The 20,530-nt window shown below is 37.8% G+C and overlaps 1 protein-coding gene across 8 annotated transcripts in view; it reads left to right on the forward strand.

Moving 5' to 3' along the window:
* TULP4 (TUB like protein 4) overlaps positions 1-20,530 on the forward strand; it is a 185,263-nt gene that overhangs the window by 23,708 nt on the left and 141,025 nt on the right. The window contains exon 2 of one of the 8 annotated variants that reach the window (XM_040597237.1): positions 13,402-13,589. The exons of 4 other annotated variants lie outside the window; for them this stretch is intronic. The gene's annotated coding sequence lies outside the window, so the exon portion shown is untranslated. 3 more of the 8 variants (XM_040597232.1, XM_040597231.1, XM_040597235.1) reach the window with 3 other exon arrangements.

Genomic DNA, 20,530 nt, shown 5'->3' on the forward strand with positions numbered 1-20,530 from the left:
GGTATTAATCCCTCCCTTGTATTACCAGAAGCTTAAGTACTTTTTTTTTATTAATAAAGGAATTGGAAATTGCTTTTTCTTCCAAAGATTTAAATGAGAGACCACTGATTAGAGAATGATGATGTGGCTTGGGAGATGAGGAATAAGATTATATGGAAAATTTTTACAATACAGTTTCATTTTCAGTACTGTGTTGGTAGCTTTGCAATTGTTATTAATACAGAGAGCAGATGACCTGATTAGTGGTTGTTCTGGGCTAAAAGTGACTAGTAATGCTGAAAGATTTCATAGAAGATAGTGTCCTGTTTTCACGAGATGCAACAGTAAAGTCTTTTGTCACTGTCATAGGGAGTTTATATTCAAAAAGTTGGATAGTTACTTAATTCAGTCTTCCCCTTCCCCCTTTGGAGTTGTGTTTAAATACTTCTGGTGTGAGAAAGCTTCTAGTTGGTTTGGAGAGAAAATATTTGTGATTTAATTGTCTAGTGCTGTGGTGCCAGAATGAGCCCTTGATGCTTTTAGAATAGCATTGCTCATTGAAACTCTAGAAATTCTGGGAAAGTTCCTTCGTTTGGCTTTGAATCCGTGTCCTTCCTTGTCATCCAAGGATGAATGTGAAAACCAAGTAATGACCACCATTTGCTTTATGTTGGGCAGCGAATGAAAACTCTCCTAAAACAATCAAGTGACCTTTGTATGGGAAATGATACTATTTTTATAGTGTCTCCGTGAGTACATCTACTGGCTGTCCATTTTTGGTTAAAGAAGATATAATGGAATAGATGTGTTGTGAGGATTTGGATCATATTGATTCGCCTCCAGCTATGTTGTCACAGTTTTGTTAAATATTATGGCTGATGGCGAGTGTAACATTCTGATGTGCAACTGTGGGTTTGTTTTCACTTACCTTTACTTCTACTTTGATTTATTGGGTAGACTAAAAATGCACTGCTTTCTGAGCCTAACCATTGCTCAAGCACTTGGAATGACTTTTCTCCCTTGGAGTATCTTGAGAGGTTTGGCGTTTTGCCTTCTTCACAGGTAGGAGTAGTGTGGAAGCACTGAATGAAAGACCTTTAAATGCTTATGATGCTCAGTTGTGTTTGTATTTTGATTGCCTTAAATGACATTTTTGAGTGCACCTCCTCATGTGTGGGCTGATAACAATAGGCCTGAGGTGATGCAGGTTGAATGGTGAAAGTACTGGAGAACATACTAAAGAGTACATGGCTTCTTTCAGTTTGTGTCCTTGATTAGACTGGTGTTTTTAGGGGATGTGGTGTATTTTTTGCACTTTTTTTGTTGTTGGGTGTTTTGTTTGCTTTTGTTTTAATTTGTGGGGGTTTTTTTCGTTGTTGTTGTTGGTTGTTTTTTTGTTTGTTTTTTTTTTTTTTTTTAACAATGGTTAGGACAGTTTGTTCCAGTCTTTCTGGTTAAGGGTTGTGACCCTATTTCCAGGATGCTGCTATTGTTACTGTCTTTGCTTTCATTGAGATTTACAGTTGTGCAGTTTTGTGGTACGCTGGGTGAGACTGTGTTTTGTTATTGCTTCCTTGTTCCCTCTACATCTTAATAGCACATGTAGTCAGGAAAGAAATCTTGGGGATTTTGTATTGTTTTAAAGCACCTCATTATGTTAACTGATCTAAAAATCTATCTGGAAAATTGCCCCAGCCTAAAAGTAAATAACAATTGCACGCAGACATACTTGGCTGCACAGCAAGATCTATTTTTAGAAAAGGGTTCTGTTCTGTTTTCACTTAAATTTGATGTTTTGGAGTTTTACCTTCATTAGAGAAATCTAATGAATTTTGGCATCTTTTCCAGTTCTTCCTAATAGATAAGTGTATGTATCCTCTGGATCAGATTTCAGAATCATCTGTGTAAGGGAAGCTCAGCTTATCCGTCAGATAACCTCAGGTATTTCAGTAATTCCTAGTGTGTTCAAAGTTCTGCCTGTGCTTGTTTGGTGTTTACTCGAGTGGGGCCTTGGGGTTGGAAAGGTGAAATAGGCTGTAGGAGGTTGCTGCTATATAAATACAACATACTGAAACCCAGCTGCATTCCCATATAGATGAGTGTTCTGATAAAATGCTAGTTTTGTTTTTTAAATGAACCTGTGCCAGTCTAAGTTAAGTTACATTTGGTTTATATTTTTGCTGTGCATTAGTTGATTGCAGCAGCAGATGAGGATTTAGAATTCCTGTACTTCTCCCAGTTCTACCATGAGCTTCTGTATTGCCTTGAGATGCTTAATGGTCTTTTACTCAGCAGTAAAATGGGAATAATGCTGTTTTCCTACTTCCAGGATCACAGAAGCTAGAAGAGCACTTCTAGGATGCAGGATAAAAGGTTCAAAGTTCAGGGTCATGTTAGAAGAAATCATTAAGCAGTTGGAAATGAGTCAAATGTTCACTCAGCTGAAGTCGGTTAGGATAGGTAAAGGTTAAACTAAGAAAGTTGCAGAAGAAGATAGGACTGAAATAGGACAGGCTAAGCTGCAAATACTGTTATGTGACTCCTTATTTCTTTGTTTTCTTGTTGATTCTTGAGACTGTGAACTCTTGGCCTATCACTTGACATCTGTAAACCATCAGACACAGCAAAGTAATGATACTTTAAAATAATAAGATTGGCAAAAGTGCATGCCTGGATGAGGTACCTGTGTAGGGCACGTATTCAGACATACCCACTAAAGCAGTCTTGTAGCTGCAAGATTCCTCCACCTGTTTGTAGCAAATAATCACAGAAAGGTACCCACAGTGTTGCTAAATCAGAATACAGTGTGTTGGGAGTTTTGGGAGTTAGCAATGACAAGTCCATATTGTTCATCCATTGGTAAGGATGTGTTTGTGACAGAAAGGCTGATGCAGCAGCTTAGTTCAATTTTTTTTTTCTTTCTCTCCTGTGTAATAGAAAATACATCTGTAGAGTTTATCCATAGAGATGCTTTTTGGTCACATATTTTTGAGTGAGGTTGTGGGAGTTCTCATTTTCATAGTCCCTTAGCAATGTCTGTGTTTACTGAAGTAGTATGAATAAAGCAGGGATGCTCTTTGTTGAAAAGTCTCATCCTACCTGTTTGGGATTGTTTCTGGAGAACAGACTGCTAATTCCTATAATCATTTTCTTTAATACCTAACTCAGCTATTATGCCCCAGATTTATGTTTGAACAGTGTAGTATGCAATATGCAAAATATAATTTATGCATTTCATAGATTTATTAAGCGAGAATTAAGCATTACGGTTATGTAGCCTAAACTAATGCACAGCACTTTCTTAGTTGGGTGCTTAGGTTAAACTAAAACAGTGTTCTTTTCAGAGAAAGTAAGACTTTAATTTGTGATACAGGTATGAAGCTGGTTCTTTCATGTAGTCAACTGTCAATGGGCCTGTTCTTTTCTTGCATCTAGGTATAGGTAGAGACCTTGTGAAAAGTAGAATTGTACTTCAGGGCAAAGAGGCGAATATAAAATACCTTAGGTCACAGAGAAGAGTAAGAAAAGTGGAGAAGGTCCTTCCTTCTCATTTTGAGGCTTATCAGTGTTCTGGTGCAGATGTTTATTTGGAAATGTAACTGAACAAATGAAACATATCATAAAAATGCAACGAACAAAATTTCATTCTTCCATAATTTTCTTCGATAGTTTCTCAGATTGTGGTGTGAGGCTTCCTGAGTGTCTCACCTTGAGCTGCTTACCACTCTTTGTGATGTGTCTTGTTGACCTACCTTTTTTCTTCCTATTTTTTGAGAGACTTATTCTCTGTCTTCAGAGGTATACTTGCCACCTCTGAGTAGCTGAGTAAATTCAGGGGTGTCTCAGGGATTTAAGTTCATCAAAAGACGGTAATGCTGTCACGTTTCTTGCCTTGTCCCTCTACCTTTCTGAGTTTTTCTTTCAGGACAAGCTCCTTTGGCTATGTGATTGATACTGTGCATAGTTCCTTAAAGTGAGACCGTTAAGGTTTTTGCTCTCCAGACTCTGGTGTTTGTTAAGTGGCCTGTACCATAGTACTCAGATCTTCTCCCTCAGGCTTTTCTTGCAGGATGTTTCAAAGCCATCTGCTTTAAATTACGAATAAGTGATAATAGGGAGGGAAAAGTTGTGGGAGATGCTGGTTTCCATACCAAATAAAACTCACAGAAGTACACAGATTGTTTGGCAGCATTAGGATATGTAGTGCACTTTGCAGCACGCTTGCTGTGAACTGACAGCCAAAGACCTTTGTTCACGGTTTTGGAAAATTTCAGGCCCAGAACTCTGGTCAAAACACTATTCAGACAAAAAACAGTATATAGCCACTGCCCTGAAAGCCATAATCTCCTTGTATTGAGGTTGTCAGACTTAATATAGAGATGTCCTGTACTTTGTGCTGTTTGAAGGATCAAAGGCTTAAGAAACATGATGCTTCAAATTGTGAGTTATTTGCCCTAGAACCCATTCACATGGAGTATCTTCTGCAGAATTTTTCTGGTATTTACAAACAAAGTGGGCAAAAGCTTAGGTTTTCCTAGAGTAGGTTTGTTTAGTCTGTATTTGATTCTTTTTTTCTTTTCTCTTTTTTTTTTCTTTTCTTTTTTTGTAGTCTAAATTCTGAAATCCTTACTGATGAGTCTAATTATAAACAAGACATTCTCTCATGCTGGTGATAAGTCTAAATCTGCCTTGGGACAATGACTGCTTTCTTAGCAAGATGTCAGTAGAAAGCCTGAAAATGCTGCCACACAGCAGCTTGCTTTCTCAGCTAGAAAAATATGTTTATTGTCAGTACCTTGTTAGACCCTTATTATTGTAGAAATTGATTGTATATAGTACAGTCGTAGCATCCTTCAGTCAGATGCCCTGGCTCTTTGTGGTTATACCTACAATCAGCAGGGTATCATTGTGTGTTCATAGCTTGAGCATATGAAGATGTATTTTGCTGAACCTAGGCCTTGCTCAGCTGGAAAGGTTGCTTCCTGCTTTCCACTGCTTGTTTTTGGTGGATATTTGTGTCGTGCAGAAACAAAAATGAAACAAAGGTGTTGGTATTATGCACAGGTTTTGGGTTGAGACAGGCATGTTGGTTGTCAAAGAGGTATTTTTTTTGTGTCCTGTCCTGTTCCCCCAGCCCCAGTCATGGTATATGATTACAGTAATAACCAAAAATGTGGCTGGAAAGAATCTAGCACGTTCTCTTTCCTCTCAGAAGTTTGCAGTCTGTGGGGTTTTTTTAAGGCAAACACCTACTGTATACTTCTATCGGTTGGGTCTTTATGGGCATAATATGAAAGGAATCGCTGCCATCCTAATTTTTTCATCAGCATTTTAACTCTGTTTTGCTTAATTGTACATTGTTTTTCTAATAACACGCTTCTATCTCCCTGTGTGAACTTTATATCTAATTTATTGAGACAGGATTGTCTTGCGTGGTGGATTTTGCGAACACATAATTTCTGATGTTAAATAATTCAAGATTTCATTGGTGTGCTAATAAAAAAATGCTTCAATAACTTTTGGGTTTGCTTTCAAATTTTTTTTTTTTTAGTGTAAAAGTGTCTTGCAAATGCTGTTGCTAGACTGAAGGACAGATTCTCCCACCCCTCTCCCCCAAACCCTATATCCCTGCTAAGCTAATTAAACATCCCTTGTGCTGGTTGGCAGATGACACTCTACAGTGTGCATGTGCAGGCTGTTGGCCCGTTTACTCGATCCAGGAAATTGATACCATGCCTGAAGTCTGATTTGGGCCTTTTGCCCAAGAGCTTTAGCATCATGGCTTCAAAATGAAGCTGCGTGAATTCCACATGTTAATCTAGTGCTCTTTATCCTGTGAACTACCTGCCTGTTCTCAGTATGACCTTAATTCACCCCGTTTTCCCAAAAGGAAACTTTCTCCTTGTGTCTCTGCTTTCCTCTTAAGAGGGATTCCCTCCAGCTCTGTCATTAGCTGCACGAGGGGGATTAATGTTTGTTGTGACCTGATGGCTCAGCTGGAAGGGAGCATATCAGTCACTGGTCAGGTTCAAGCCAGCTTCTAAAGGTTGACCTGCTGCTGCCGTATGACACTGCAGGGTTTTGCAAATAACCATGACAGTTTTTCTTCACATGTGTGCTTACATAGCTGGCTTTGAATGGGGGAGAAGAAGAAATACTGATTTCTGCATAGCTCCTCTGTTATGAACCTGACATACACAGTGTTCGTGCCATATTCAAACACCTGAAATGTTGTGTATGTTGAGATTTGATGTATGAAGGCTATCTTTTCCTGACGTTTTAAAGAAATAAAACTAGTAAGTCTAAAGGGCTGTAGTAGACAAAATGTGTGAAGTCTGGCTGTGGCAGTTTGATATGTGACAGTTTTCTCCTGCTGTACTTGGTAGAGGCTATCACCAGTCCACTGCTGAAGGATTAGAAGAGAACGTGTGCCTGTGCCTCATGCAGTTTATTAGAATTTGGCTTTTTAGCTTGGTCTTATCTTCATTGTCATCTTTTAAACTGAGATTCAGGACCTTCTTGTGTGGTGGTGGAAGTGCAGATATAGGTCCGTAATGGAGGAGGAGCCTTTCTGACAATACCATAGTGAAAAATCTTCTTTTACTACAATATGTTAAAGAGCATTTACAGGGCAGCTAAAAATGGATATGAAAAGATACTGAGTTTAAGTGGAACTTTTTGTCTGTCTGTTGTAGCAAATGTAGCCTTTAGCATAAATTGTCAAATTTAAATAACCTAGCTTTGCTAATGTCTGAGTATATATTGCTTAAATATTTTTTGCTGAAGTTTTAAAAGTACATCATATCACTGAGATGAGGAAAATTGCTGGGTAAATAATTGGATTCAGTTTGCTGAAGGGGCAGATCAGCTTGCAATAGATTTTCTTCAGTAGGCATAGATGGAAAGGTGTGTGCTTATTTCACTATAGTTTATGTCAAATAATTTTTTTTCAAGGAGAAATTGAAAAGGATTGTTTTCCACTTAAAAACTGTAATAAAAATGAAATGTGATGTTGAGATCGGCTATTTCTAGTGATGTAGTGATATAATTTCAGAAAGTCATCTCAGTTCACTAGCTAAAGATAATGCTTCCTTTTATTTAAAAAAAAAAAATTAAAAACATCACTGATAGAGGCATATGAATCCAGAACATCTAGTATAGTTGTATCTTATTAGTAACATTCTCTAAATCTTATAAAACATGGATTTGTGTAAATGGAATTCTAGTTTCCTTTGAAGCTAACTTGATACTTGTGGGTTTGGAAGATAATCCTAAAATGTAATCCTTTAAAATATTGCAACTTATTTTTGCTATCCGCAGCAACATTGGTGACATTAGATTTGACGGTTGGCAGTGGTAACTTCTTCTAGGCTGGGTCTTGGAACACTTCAGAGTAGGTACTCGCAGTGTTGCATATGTATATACTGTGTGTCAGTGGTGCATACGTGACAATTTGCAGAACATCTGGTCCAGAAAAAGAGAAGGACCATTTATTGTTCTTTAACATCAAATATGAAAATCATCAATCTGAATATATATCTGGTTAAAGAATGTAATTGCTTAAATGTGAATGTATTATAGCATTAAAGTTAGAAAAATGAAATATCAAATAGGAGGTATAAGCTATGTTTAATTGCAGATTAACATCAGTTTAAGGTTACTATCTAGTAACAGGCTGTCTTTCAGAAAAGAAGTAGAAATGCAAAATTGAATTAAAATTGTGTATTTAAATCAAGTTTCTTTGGTTGATGATTGAAATGGTAACTATTCTTGGTTACTGTAAATCATTTTGAATCAACCTGGCCTGACTATCCATCTGCAGTGAACTGCAGGAAAAGTGGTTTGACACAAAATGTGTTTCACCTAATGTTGACAGATATTTTCAAATAACAGAAAAACCCCAAATAACAAAAAGAGCAAAAAGCAGAATGTTGGTTATGGCTTTTCCTGTGGATCCAAAATGTAAGTTTTTTGAAGCAAAGTGGAAATAAACAGGAAGACATCAGATGAGCCACACTCAGTGGCGATAGGATCATTGCACAGACTGGACACCAGTAATGGCAAATTCTTGCTTCTTGTTTCGATGCTGTCTTTCTCTTAAGTATTAAGGAGGATGCTCCAGCTCCATCCCATGGGGAGGTTCCATGGTGCAGCTGAGCTGGTCTAACATCTTGCTGTTCGTGAAATGTTTACCAGCACTTAGGTCTTGTGGGTCCTGCCTGCTCCTTTGTGTCACCTCTTGACACTCATCATCTGACCCCTCAGTGAATTGGTCCAGCTCCATAAGGCCACAGAATACTCCTCACTTTTTTAGTATTTATTTTCTGATTTTTTAAGAAACTGGGTCTGCTCAAGGAGATGTCAGACAGGCACCCAGCAGTGAACAGAGGGATGAGGGCACAACAGGTCTAGGAAGACAAACTGGAGTGGGTCGTAGAGGTAGCAGAGGTTAAGAAATCTTTCTGTGGCATAGGCTGCTTTGAACAGTTTGCTTGTCTTGCAGGCCTGTACCTTTAGTTTCCTGATCTGTTGCAACAGGAATCATACTTACTTACATTACAGCGTTGCTGAAAAGACTTTTGAGATGTGTGCTTTCAAGGTGTGTAAGTGGTGAGAAAGATCTTATAGAAGCAATCCTGCCTTACTGTATACTCAAGGTACTGGTACTTTTGCCATAAAACTTCATTTCTCAGGAGATGTGATGTCATAAAGCTGTTGGATTACCATTGATGATGGTAATTCTGCCAGTCACATTATCAGCTCTTCTGTTGAAGAATGACGAAGCTCTCTTATTATTAATGATTTTGTGGGAAGAGCAAGGCTAGCTGTTTGAGTCATTGAAGGTTGCTATGAGAAACCAGTAGGGTTTCCGTAGGGCATACCAATGTAATTATAGAAGCTTCTTTTGAAAATGTATAAGCTGTCAATTACTTCTAGCTCTACGTCAGAGCGAATAAAACAATAACAGATGTTGAACAGAGTGGATGAACTATGTGTATCCTGATTTTCTTTGCAACTACATGTGGCCTTCCAGAAGATAGACTTGGGTTTGCTTGTAGTCTGTTAGATCTCTGGCCGATCTGGGTGCAGTTCTGAGAAGCAGCGATAAAGGGCATTCACTTTCAATCCGTAGCAGTTACTTTGTACTTCGGCTTTTGGCTCTTGTAAGGAGAGCAACAGATTCAAGAATCACAGAATATGTTGCATGGGGGAATGTTATGGAACTGCTAAGTGCCTTGCTATGCTCTGCTTGAAATTTTTGATAATTAAAATGTTTGAAGCATTGAGAGGGAATAATCCTGCAGTATCTGTAAGGCTCCACATAAGAAACAAACACAGTTTTGTTGTAGAACTTCCCAGTGTATGTACTCCCCATCCCAGTGGGAGACTTGACTGCCCAGCAGAAGATGCTCTCTGTAATCGGATCCGTGCAGCTCTGCATTGCTGTGCTAGCAGTGTCTTGCTTTATTTTACTGTTCATATTGCTCTCTGTGAGATGGATTTCTTCATCTGAAATTAAAATTTGTAAACATGCAAGTACAAACTAAAGCTTGTGAATTACATTTATAAAAAGCCCCATTATTGGTTTCAGTCAACTGAAATACCAATTTAACATAGTTTTGGGATGTGAGCTTTAGCTTCTCAAGCTTTTTAATCAACATAAGATATAAGGTGATAGTTTTCGCTCTCCAGCCTTATTTGCTTACATTGGTTACAAGGATTCAGAAAGTACTTTGCTTCAGATGCTAATTGTAGTTAAGCAGCTAAAAAGAAATCTGTATTTTATTGATATTTTGCCCTTGGGGTGGGGGAATCCATGAATCTTGTTAATCCTGTGTCCTACTTCCTTGATATCTAGCAGAAATAACAGCAGAAAAAAAATTAATTTATGCAAGATAATTAAATGGACCAGATGGGCATCACAGACAGTTCATGGCGGTATTGGAATACCGAGGGTAGAATCTCTGTCTCTACATGGATGGAAATGGGAAAGAAGTTTTAGAGAGCTCCTGGGCCTAATTCTATACTTCGATCGTTCTTGAGAGTGAGCCAAGAAAAGTTGGTTTTATTAGCGGGCCCCTTAACCCTTTGGGGTGTACTTGCTTAAGGACTTGGTGTCCAGCAAGGATGGACAGGAAAGGATGGAATTTGTTTTATGTTTTTTGTGGCTATCCATCAGCAAAATGTTGTTTACTCCCATTCTTAGTGATAGATTTTGGATGGACTGTTGTAGGAGTGACACTGTGAGGAATATTTGGAAGATATAACTGACACACTGCAAATCTGTCAGGTGCATTAATTTGTAAAATTATTCCTATATGATAATAATCTTTGGGGGTTTGGCTTTTTCAAGATTATTGTGGAACATTTATCCATTCACTGTCCATGTTATAGTTATTTTAAAGATATATTTCATGTTTGGAACAGTGTCTGCAATTTCCATGTGCTCTCTGATGGCTTTGCAGTTTTATTAATGCACTGAAATGCTCATCTTGGGAACATTATGGATTGATTACTTATCCTTCTTCCAGATAATCCCAACAGCCTTTCCGTATCCTACTTTGACCAGTGGTACAAGCGTTACGCAGCCCTTACACAAGAGAAATACGTTACAATATGGACACAAGGAGAAATAGCATTGGCAGTAATATGGCTCTTGCTGTGATGGTCTACAGTTATAAACAAGACAGGATATTTATTTGTAGTTAGAAATATTAGAAAAAAATAGGCTGATTTCAGGCGAACATACAATCTTTGTGTTATATGCAAAGTATAACATTTTTCTTTTTTTTTTTGTTTCATATCTTACATCATTTTAATCAAACAGTCCAATGCAGATTTGGTAGGTTTACAATCCAGTGAAGTCAGCATCTGTATCAGGTATTATTTGAGGTCTTAGAACCACTAACTACATTTTCCCATATTTAACTTAGGTTTTTCATTCTTTCAATACTTAGTAATAGAATTTTTGTATTCTGACAGTGTAATTTCTGTTTGTTCATCAGCTGTCTTTGTTTCATGCTGTCATTCAATAGCACAGTAAGTGAAAACTAATACATCATTTTAGTTAGTGGGGTAGAATTTTCTTAAAATATCATTCTTGAGTTAATTTCGGAAGCTTTGTATCAGCTTTATGAAATACTGTATGTTTTACCTTTTTGTCTAAGTCATGTTTTGTGCATCTGTCTACTACAGATCAAATGTAATGGCTCTTTCAAGCAGATGCTGAAGTGTTGATTTCATCGCAATCTAGCTAGTATAGATAACAAGAAAGCATACAGTTTTCTTCTGGTAACCTCCTGTTATTCTGTGGTTTGTGTATAAACACACAGTTAATGAGAAAGTATTGAGGTGTCATGACATCATTAGGTGTTGAAATAGTATACTGTCTTCTGTTCCTTAAATCTATGAAGAAACTGGAATGTACTGATCCTCTTAAGCTATAGAATTGAAATCCTAAAAAGATTAAAAAGTTTTCATGTAATTTATTTTAATAGACTTTGTAAGCTCAAGGGGACCACTGACACTGAAAGATTATGACGTTACCTTGCCAAGCTGCTTACCGCAAAAAGCAGCAGAATTTTCCTTGAGCAGTTTGCAAGCAGACTTTTTCAATACAGAAGAGGAACCTGTAGTACAGATGTTGAGTTTTATAGAGGGAACAGAGTGGATTGTGTTGGTTGTTTTTTTTCCCTCTTGATTGTTCTGCTGTTTTACCCCTTCACATAGACATACAGAAGTAGCACTTAGTATAGTAAATACGAGGGTTTTAGACAGCTGTAGAGGTACTTTGTGAAGTACTTCATAAAAAAATTATTGTACTAAACCAAGTTTGTCTAAATATATAGTAATTCTAGGCATAGAAGGAAAGAAGCAACTGTATGTAAGATAGCTTTAAAATTTTAGGTCAAAATTAAATTACGTATGAAATGACCTCAGATTGGTTTTATCTTACTATTATTATTACGTTTGGCTAGAATCTGCAAACATGACGGAATCCTAAGGAATTTACAGTCATGTTAAAAAAAAAGGGGGGGGGAAGGGCAACCTGGCAACCTTTGCATGAGCAGGAGTATGGCCTATATTTGTCAGATTTAGCAGAAGCAGCCTGCTAAGTAGCACATCATCTACTAATGCAAATCATATTACTTCAATGATATTACTTTACTAAATCCAAATTTTTCAAAATGAAGTAGAAAATGTGTGAAGCTGACATTGTTCAGTTGAGTCAGTCTTTTCTCTGGCTGTCTTGAAAAGTTTGCTATCTTCAGATGAAGATCCTTGTGCTCCTTGGGAAAGGTAGTAAGGTGAAGCTTGGCAATGGGAAAGAAGAAAATCCAAACAAATAATGCCAGTGAGTTTTTTTTCCACATGTTTAGTTGTGGGTAGCTTTTGCTTTGTGTGTATGTGAATGCATCACACAGTCTGTGTGAATATTTATCTAAAAGGCATAGATTTAACTGCAATAATTAATCTTCCTTTTTGATTTTAATGCTTTGTAGACGCTGAATCTGAGCTTTACCAAACACAAATCTTGTAACCATAGGTTAGGTAAAAATGCATTTAAGGAGGCATTGAGAGTTTTTTGTTAAGGAAAAGAAATAACTGGGTCCAAGAAGTTTGACAGGTACTGCATTTATATAGCTTCCCGGGGAAAAAAATGAAATAGAATTAATTACAGAACTAGCTTGGAAGTAGTGAGAATATTACTTTAAAAACCCCACAAATCTGCATTTGTTTACTTTCTTGGTGAAACCTGAATATTCAATGGAAGAGCATTTTCATAAGTTCATAGAGATTATAGTTAGAAGCAGGCACTATCTGGTAATTGTACAGTGTTAAAAGAATTACATGAAGTCTGGCTATCTTGGGATGTTACCATGTTAAAAAATAGATATACCAATACAGTATAAAATAAATTATATATTAAAAATTATACTTTTGAAAGGCTTGCTCTTGGTTGATTGACAAAGCTGAATAGGAAGAATCGGCATTTCAACTGTTTTTTAGGTAATTACAGAAATGAATTTTATAAACAAAATTTGAGCAGTGTCTTTTTTACATTCATAGCATTAAAGTGAAATGTTCGGAATTCCTACTTAAAATAATTCATGTGGCCCCTTGAATATACTTCTCTAGAGTTTCTGAGAATCTTTTTCTGGTCATTCATTTTAATCTGTGATCATTTTAAGGAATACTTTTGTATCATATTTAAGAAAATAGAAGACAGTCCTTGGTAGCTCTTCTTCCAGTGAATACCTCTGTAATCAGCAATTTTTACCTATTATGGGCCTCTTAATATAAAGGTTGTTGTGTCACAGTCGTGCAAGAAGCATGATAGAGGTGTTTGCGACTACAGCATGCTGCTGTTTCTTATCCTCACTTCAGAATTTTATCTGCCTATATCTTTCATATGTCTAGCAGGAGCATCTGGCCAGGATGGAGAGAATTATAATTGTGAAGACTTCTACAAAGTAAAACTACTTGGACACAGGATTGCTTTGCTGATTTACCTAGGTGCAGATCTGCCTTTCAGCTTGTCCACCAGAACATGACTCTGCGTAGAGGACCACTGCTTCTTGCTGGCCTCCTTGCTTCTGTCTGTACAGGTGACCAGTCAACACTTGGCATATTAATGCAGACAGAGCAGCTCAAAAACATCGTTTACCTAACTGGGCACATGCGTGAGCAGCTAATCTCATGTCCTCTGAGTCTTGCTAGTGAAACAACTTGCTTCTGTACGGAAGTCTTGGCTTTGCTGTAAGCATTTATTTAAAGCTCCCGGCTTTTACAAAGGCCTCTTCAGTGACTCTCGCTTGTCAAGGTTGCCTCTCTAAGTAACCACTCTTTGAGTCTGTCTGTATTCATGGTATTATGTGCCTCTCTTAACCCAGAGACCTTGGCACAACCTTCCAGAGCCTTGAGGAAAAAACATGGAACTTGAAGCAGAAGGGGACAGGTATGGGGAAGTGATGAAGCTCTGTTCCTTAGCTTTGCATCTCTTTTTTTGGTGAGGGCAAGGGTATCCCTCCTCCGCATCTAGACCTCTAAGCAGTGGTTGTGGGGTGGCTATGAGTCCTCCAAACACAGACCGAAACCTTCCGTTATGGCACATTTGAGGGACAGTCAGGGCTAGATTTGAGCTCTTGATCCCAAAGGCAAAGACTGAGAAACTCGAGCTTTTTGAAAACTGCAACTCTTGTCTTTTTGCATTCAAATAAATAAATGAATAAGTATATTCAACTCATTGAAGGTCTCCTGTGTGAGAAGTGCCTTGCTTCACAGCTCTAGCCGAGCAGCCTGTGGTGAGCAGAGGGCTGCACGGTGGGAAGCTCATACCCACAATCCACTTCACACCTGTGATGCTGCCTGCAGACATCGCCAGGAGCTCCCTCCGTGTAGGCTGACGCAGCATCCTTCCCCGCCGCAACACGCTGCGCTTGGAGTGCTTCGCAGCGATTGTCAGATTTCTGACTGAAGTATGTCTTGCTGCCCAACAGAAATAATTGTTTATGAGGATCTTCTGAATTTTAAAAACTGGTAGCCTCTATTATTTTCTCCCTTTGTCTCCCCCTCCTTTTTTAAATTTTATTTTTTTGTTCCCAGTGTTTCGGTGCATGTGTCACATACAAAGGTGTGTTGGAATTTTGGGGGAGAATATAAAAACTTTAATGAATGATCATAAGAAAGTATTCAAAGAGCCTGTGGGCAGATATTGGAGATAATTAGGAACTAGCTGTAACTGCTGCAGGCTCAAGGGATGTTTGCAGGCTGCAGAACGTTCCTACGGGAAGGAAATTGCTCTGTAATTACAGGCAAGGTCAGTGCAGTCAGTTCAGTGGAAAAGAGATGGTGAGAGCTGGGGCTCCCTCCCTGGAAGATCCTTCAATGTCATTAATGAGACACAGTTATTACCACTTTTTAAGTAAGTGTCCCCTCAAGTGTACATTGTGTAAGCATTCGCTGTGCTGTGAGGGTTGCGGCCCTTCCTTGAGAGAGAAGATTGACACTCGTAAGTGAAGGGAATTTCTTGGTCACCCTTCATATTTCTTCTAATCTGGAAAGATTTTGAAAGCATGTTTCAGTGGTGTAAATCTCCATGTTTAAACGACTAATACATGCTATTTGTGCAGTTTTCTTTTCTGAAACAGGTCTTTCAACATCTGTCTGAAGTATTTCAGCCCATTTCAATTTGTTTGGCAATGAGACATGGTTTCATTGCTGATGAGTAGCTTTGGCTCCAGGACGTTGTGGTAGTGGTAGCCATCTTAAATTCATCCTCAAGAGACAAACTTTGCTTCCCTCCCTTCTGAGGGCAAACATGACTTCAGAAATACTTGTGTGCCCAGAGTTTGTCATCAGAAGCCTTCAAGTGGCAACACCAGTTGCAAGTACTTCTCCCTTCTGTTTCTCATTTGTGTTGAACAGCTCCATCTTTTCCATTTTGCGAGTGCACCTGAATGTGGGACTGTGCTGGGCTGTGTCCGGGATTGATTCAGTTTAAAAAAGAGAAAAGCTTTTGAGCACGGTTCAAACTGATTCAAACCAAGGCTGCTGTGGTGTCATACCTGCCACTGCCTTGCTTACATTGGCAGTAGTGCTGCTGCACATACAGGGTGAGTTCACTGAGGGAAGCTCCCTTAAAACCAAGAGCAGTTTTTGGAGGGTAGGTTTTTGGTTATATCAGCCTTCTGAACTGCACACTTGGAAGGCTGCTGGTGCTTCTGTTAGAAGAAGCTGGAGAGCTGTGGCTTGTCACAAGGGAAGCTGAGAGTGCCGCTGAATAACAAACCAGATTTGTATTGGTTAAGCTGTTGTGAATCTTAATTTCTGGAATTTTTGATTGGATCATTTCTCTGGTGTAGTTCAGAGTGTAGCACCTTGAATGCATCCTGGCATCCTGGCTTAAGTGAGGGGCATGATGTGCCATGCTAGAGGTTGAGAAAGAAACGATCAGAGCTGTGGGAACAGCAGTATCTTCCATTTGTTTTGCAGCCGAATGCTTTGTGTTGTGAATTCTAACATTCCATTATTTTTCTGGTTTTCTTCCTGCTATGTAAGCATAACAGATCTAGCATTATTTGGCTCAGAGATTTCCCATGAGCGTTTCTGACCAGTAACTGATCAAAGGGACTTGCAGCAGTTCTTTTGCAAGTGGATATAATATTTAGTCACCTAAAGTATATAGTTGCTAAAATAAGTATTTAAAAAACCAAACCAAAACCAGACAAAAAACCACACCTAAGTTAGGTGTTCTCTTTCCTCCATGTTTTGGTAGGTTCTGTTTATCTCAAATATCCTTAGTTTTGAGGCTGAGTCTGTTCTGTAGTGCTTTTATCTTTTCTGACTTCTTTTCCCTGCAGAAGTGTTTACCTCACTTCCCCCATAGGCAAGGTTTTTAACAATTTACTGTATTTCATGTCTTCAGGCCTCCATCATTTGGAGACTGTGTATAAATTTGGCAACTCACAATTAATAGCTTCTAATAGTTTGCTTAGCTGTACCAACCTTGGTGTTTTTCTTGAAAATATGTTTCCTGAAGGCTTGTTAAAACTTGTTTCTTTCTTGCTCTTCCTAACTGTATGTTTTTAATTTAACTCCCATTTAATCTGATGGTGTAGTATCAAGCATTGAAAGTGGAATATATATAATAGTTCTAAAAATACAGATAATTCCCTTATTTTTCATACATGAAAGAAGATCTTGCGGTTTAAAAAACATACACAACATACATATATTGCTTTCTCCCCTATTTACAAGAACCCAGGGGGGTCATTCAGCACATCAGAAATGCCAACTGGCTGCTACAATTATTTTTTTTTTTCACTTCTCTGAGTGTGTGGTTTGATGGAGTAGATGGTTATAAGTTTGTCAGAGTATTGCGTTGAGATAAATTTTTTCAATATTCACAATGAATGTCTGCTGAACAGCCACTAATACAAGCTTTACTTTTGTCAGTCTGCCAACACGCACATTTTTCTGTCAGTTTTATTTGCTTAGTTATATATTGGTGCATGTAACTCACATTACAGTGTCTGTATTAATGGACTGGTAGTTAGTATCACAGTGCCTGGTATTATACCTTTGCTACATACCTGTTTCTGTGTAGCTATTCTTCGGTTACCAATCTTTTACATCTCTTGAGTAGCGTGGCTGACTGCCTTGCACAGGCCATGCAGCTGTCCCCACATAGGGGAACAGCTTCTAGAATTACCCAAGGACAAACATTGTGGAGAGAAAACCATTTAAGAACAAACAGTAAAAAAATCAAGCATCTTCTTTTTTTTTTTTTTCTTTTTCTTCTCCATGCTTCTTTCATTTTTCTGGGGGCGAAGAACGTTTTTACAACCACTAGTTAGCTTATTGGTATTTGTTTAGAGTCATGTCCTCCAAATTAGTTTTTTGTTGTTGTGCAATACAAAAGAACAGTGTTAACCTCCATGACTTATACCACAACTGAAGGTGAATAAAGTGAAAATAATTAGAAGAGATGAGTGAAAGAAGAGGAAAACCCGTACTTACTCAAGTCAAAACTACATTTTCTCCCTATGGAGCTGGCCCTTTTTTAATGGAAAAAAAAATCCTTTCACTTCCAAACCAGTTATCTTTTCTTGTATGTACTTTAGCCTTTTAGGAATTGAGTAGTTAATTTTGTCAAATCATTTTCTTTCCTTTTGGATGGGATTATTTAATAATTTATGTTACTTCATAATTTGGACTAAATAAATAACAAAATATATCATCTTGCCAGCTTCTAGGCCTGTAGTATTTATCCTGTAATACAGTGACTGTGTTACAGAATGTGCCAGTTCTGCAGGATAGTGTTCAGCGGTAACCTTGAAGGTTACTCCCACAGTCACCATTTAATAGCTGGTGGGATCACCTGCCATCAGCTTGTGTAGAACCAGTTGTGGTTTGATCCTTCAGAACAAAATGCAAATTTGTGGTCTCACGTTTTTTTAAAGCAGCTTGCTTTAAAAAGCAGCTTGCTTTAAAAAAAAGCAGCTTTGGGTACTGGTGGTGGTTTTTGGTTTTTTTTTTTCCTTCTTAGAGTGTAAAAGGAGGGAATACTGCATTTTCCTTTGACCTGATGCAAGTTTGACAGGAAGGAAATCTGGTTAAGCTGAAAAATCCTGAAATTTGGTAGCCTGACTTTTCAAAGACTCAGTAGCTTACATTTCTTTCCATAAGATGTTTGGGCAGTCAGAATCCTCAAAACACAGTCTCTGAGTCTTTATTTGTTTTGTTTTGTTGAAGATAATTTAGAAATAATGGATACTCACCTGAATTTTCCTTCTCTGCTTTCCTTGCTCTCCCTGTCTCCTTTTATCCTCACCTTCAGATGCTCTGCTCTGGAGCCTTGAGGAGTGGCGTTTTGAATAAACATAAAATGCTGAAGAGCTTGCTGCAGCATTGGTACACTTGGCTGTGCATGACTTCTTTCTGTCAACAGAAGAGACACCCCAATGAAAGATGCATGAGAACAAGCAAATATTTTTCTGGTTGTCCAACTGTGGCTTAACACTTACACTTTATGTAAGTTAATGGAAACAGTTAGGAGAAAAAAAAGATGAGTTAAATATTGACACTAAAATATGAGAGCCACTGTTAATAAGCTCATTTTTAAAAATTAATACCTGAACTTATTTCTATAATGTGAAAACAGAACTTGTTGCTGGTTTTGAATTTGAGAAGGGCTATGCTTTCAAAGCAAGATCAAATACTTGTGGATCTTGCTTTCCTGTGTCTCGGGTCTAGTATGTTTTTGTCTCTTTAGGTATCTGTACTTAAGAAACATTTTACATCGCTGGGCATAGACTCAAAACAATATTAGAAGATGAGTTCAAGTAGCATCTCCCTTTGTTAAAGGGAAAATCCAGAGCAAAAATATTTTCAGCTACCCTTTGAGAGTGAAAGTAGGTAACTGCAGTTTGTTGATATTTAGTGTCCCAGTAGTGCTAGAAATAATTCACCAGCAAAAATAAGTATTTTTTCAGAACCCATTGTACTTCTATGATTAGCCCTTGCCCTGCTCTGAAAGAGAAGGTGCATAAAGTTTGATTGTAGAAATTTAGTTTGGATGAGTTTCATCTGGAAGGCCAAGTCCTCTTTATGTGGGGAGCACAAATGGAATTCAGACTAGTGATAAGATCATGCAAGTAACACCTAGCTCTTCTATAATGCTTTTCATCCTAGGCTCATATACATGCTTTACAATACAGGTAGTAGCCATTACCCTGGTGTTTTCTGGTGGGGAAAAAGGCAAAAAATTTGGTTTAAACATGTGAAAAAGAGCAGACTTGGGGGACTGCTGTAATAGCAGAAGAAGGGAAAGTGTCTAAATTAGTTACTGATTTTCTTGAGGGAAGACTAGCATCCGAGTCTTTTGATTAGGTTATTTCTTAGGAAATACCGAGTGGGTGGAAATGAAGGGAAGGCGAATGGAAGGAATTAAATCTTAATATATAATATATGTAATCTTAATTCAGCCTATCTTTTCAGTGCTTGACACTACAGTCTTAAAAGTATTTTTTTATCTTGTCTACTGAATCAAAGTACAACATAAAGGGAATGTTGACCCTCAGTGATTTAAAGGTAAAATGTTCTTGTAGGGTATATTGTATTGAGAGAGAGTTGTTTGAATAATGACTGGCTTTATTCCTTTTGTGGTTATTATAGATTTTTGTCTCACCCTGTCCAGCATTCCTAATGTAATTAGGACATTTTTAAGAGGAAAGGCCTTTGGTTTGTCTAATCTTGACGGTGATGGTAAATGGGACTTAAGTGAGAGAAGGTTGTTGGCCAAGTTACAGAAGAGTCCTTTTCTCAAACTTTTTATTCACTGCATGTAAAATTAACGACAGAAATTGCAAACAGATTTTGTGCAAAGCCACTGATTCTGTAGTTGTCTGTGTTTTAAAATCCACTTAGAAAGTCATGGTACTTGCACAGTTCAAACAATTCTCTTCAGCGCTTACCTCATGCTGCTCTGACTGATGTTTCGGAGGTTTTCAGTTTTCTCAGTACACCAGGTTTTTTTGTTTCTCTGTAGGATGAGTAAAGGCTTTCATCATAATACACATGCCGCTAATATAAAATGCCAACTCTTGAATGCAGGTGTTCGTTAGGAAGACCCCAGTGGGTATGGAAAAAAACCAAAACTTGACAGGATCGAGTTTGCTTATGGGATAAGCACAGAAATTCTTCTTCAAACCATTGTGTTCTGAAAGTTTTTCTAAATTTTCCTTTATATGAACTTTCTTTGGACTGTAATTGAGAAGCACCATAAATCTGGAAAGTCTAGGTGACATTTCTCACATCCTATGATGAAAAAAATTGGTAGCAGCCATTATTTTTAAATCTTTAGTTAGTTGTAATGCTGAAAATTTCTGGTAGTGACTCACCAAACCTCATGGGCAGTGTTCTTGATAAGTGTTCTAGTCAAACAGTTTTGTAAATTACTTTATGACTTTGCCTTTATATCCATAAATTTGTTTTCTTATAGTTTTACTCTTTTTAAAAAAATCTTATTGGTTGCATCTATGCTAGA

The sequence above is a fragment of the Falco naumanni genome, chromosome 6, assembly GCF_017639655.2.
Source record: "Falco naumanni isolate bFalNau1 chromosome 6, bFalNau1.pat, whole genome shotgun sequence".
NCBI lineage: Eukaryota > Metazoa > Chordata > Aves > Falconiformes > Falconidae > Falco > Falco naumanni.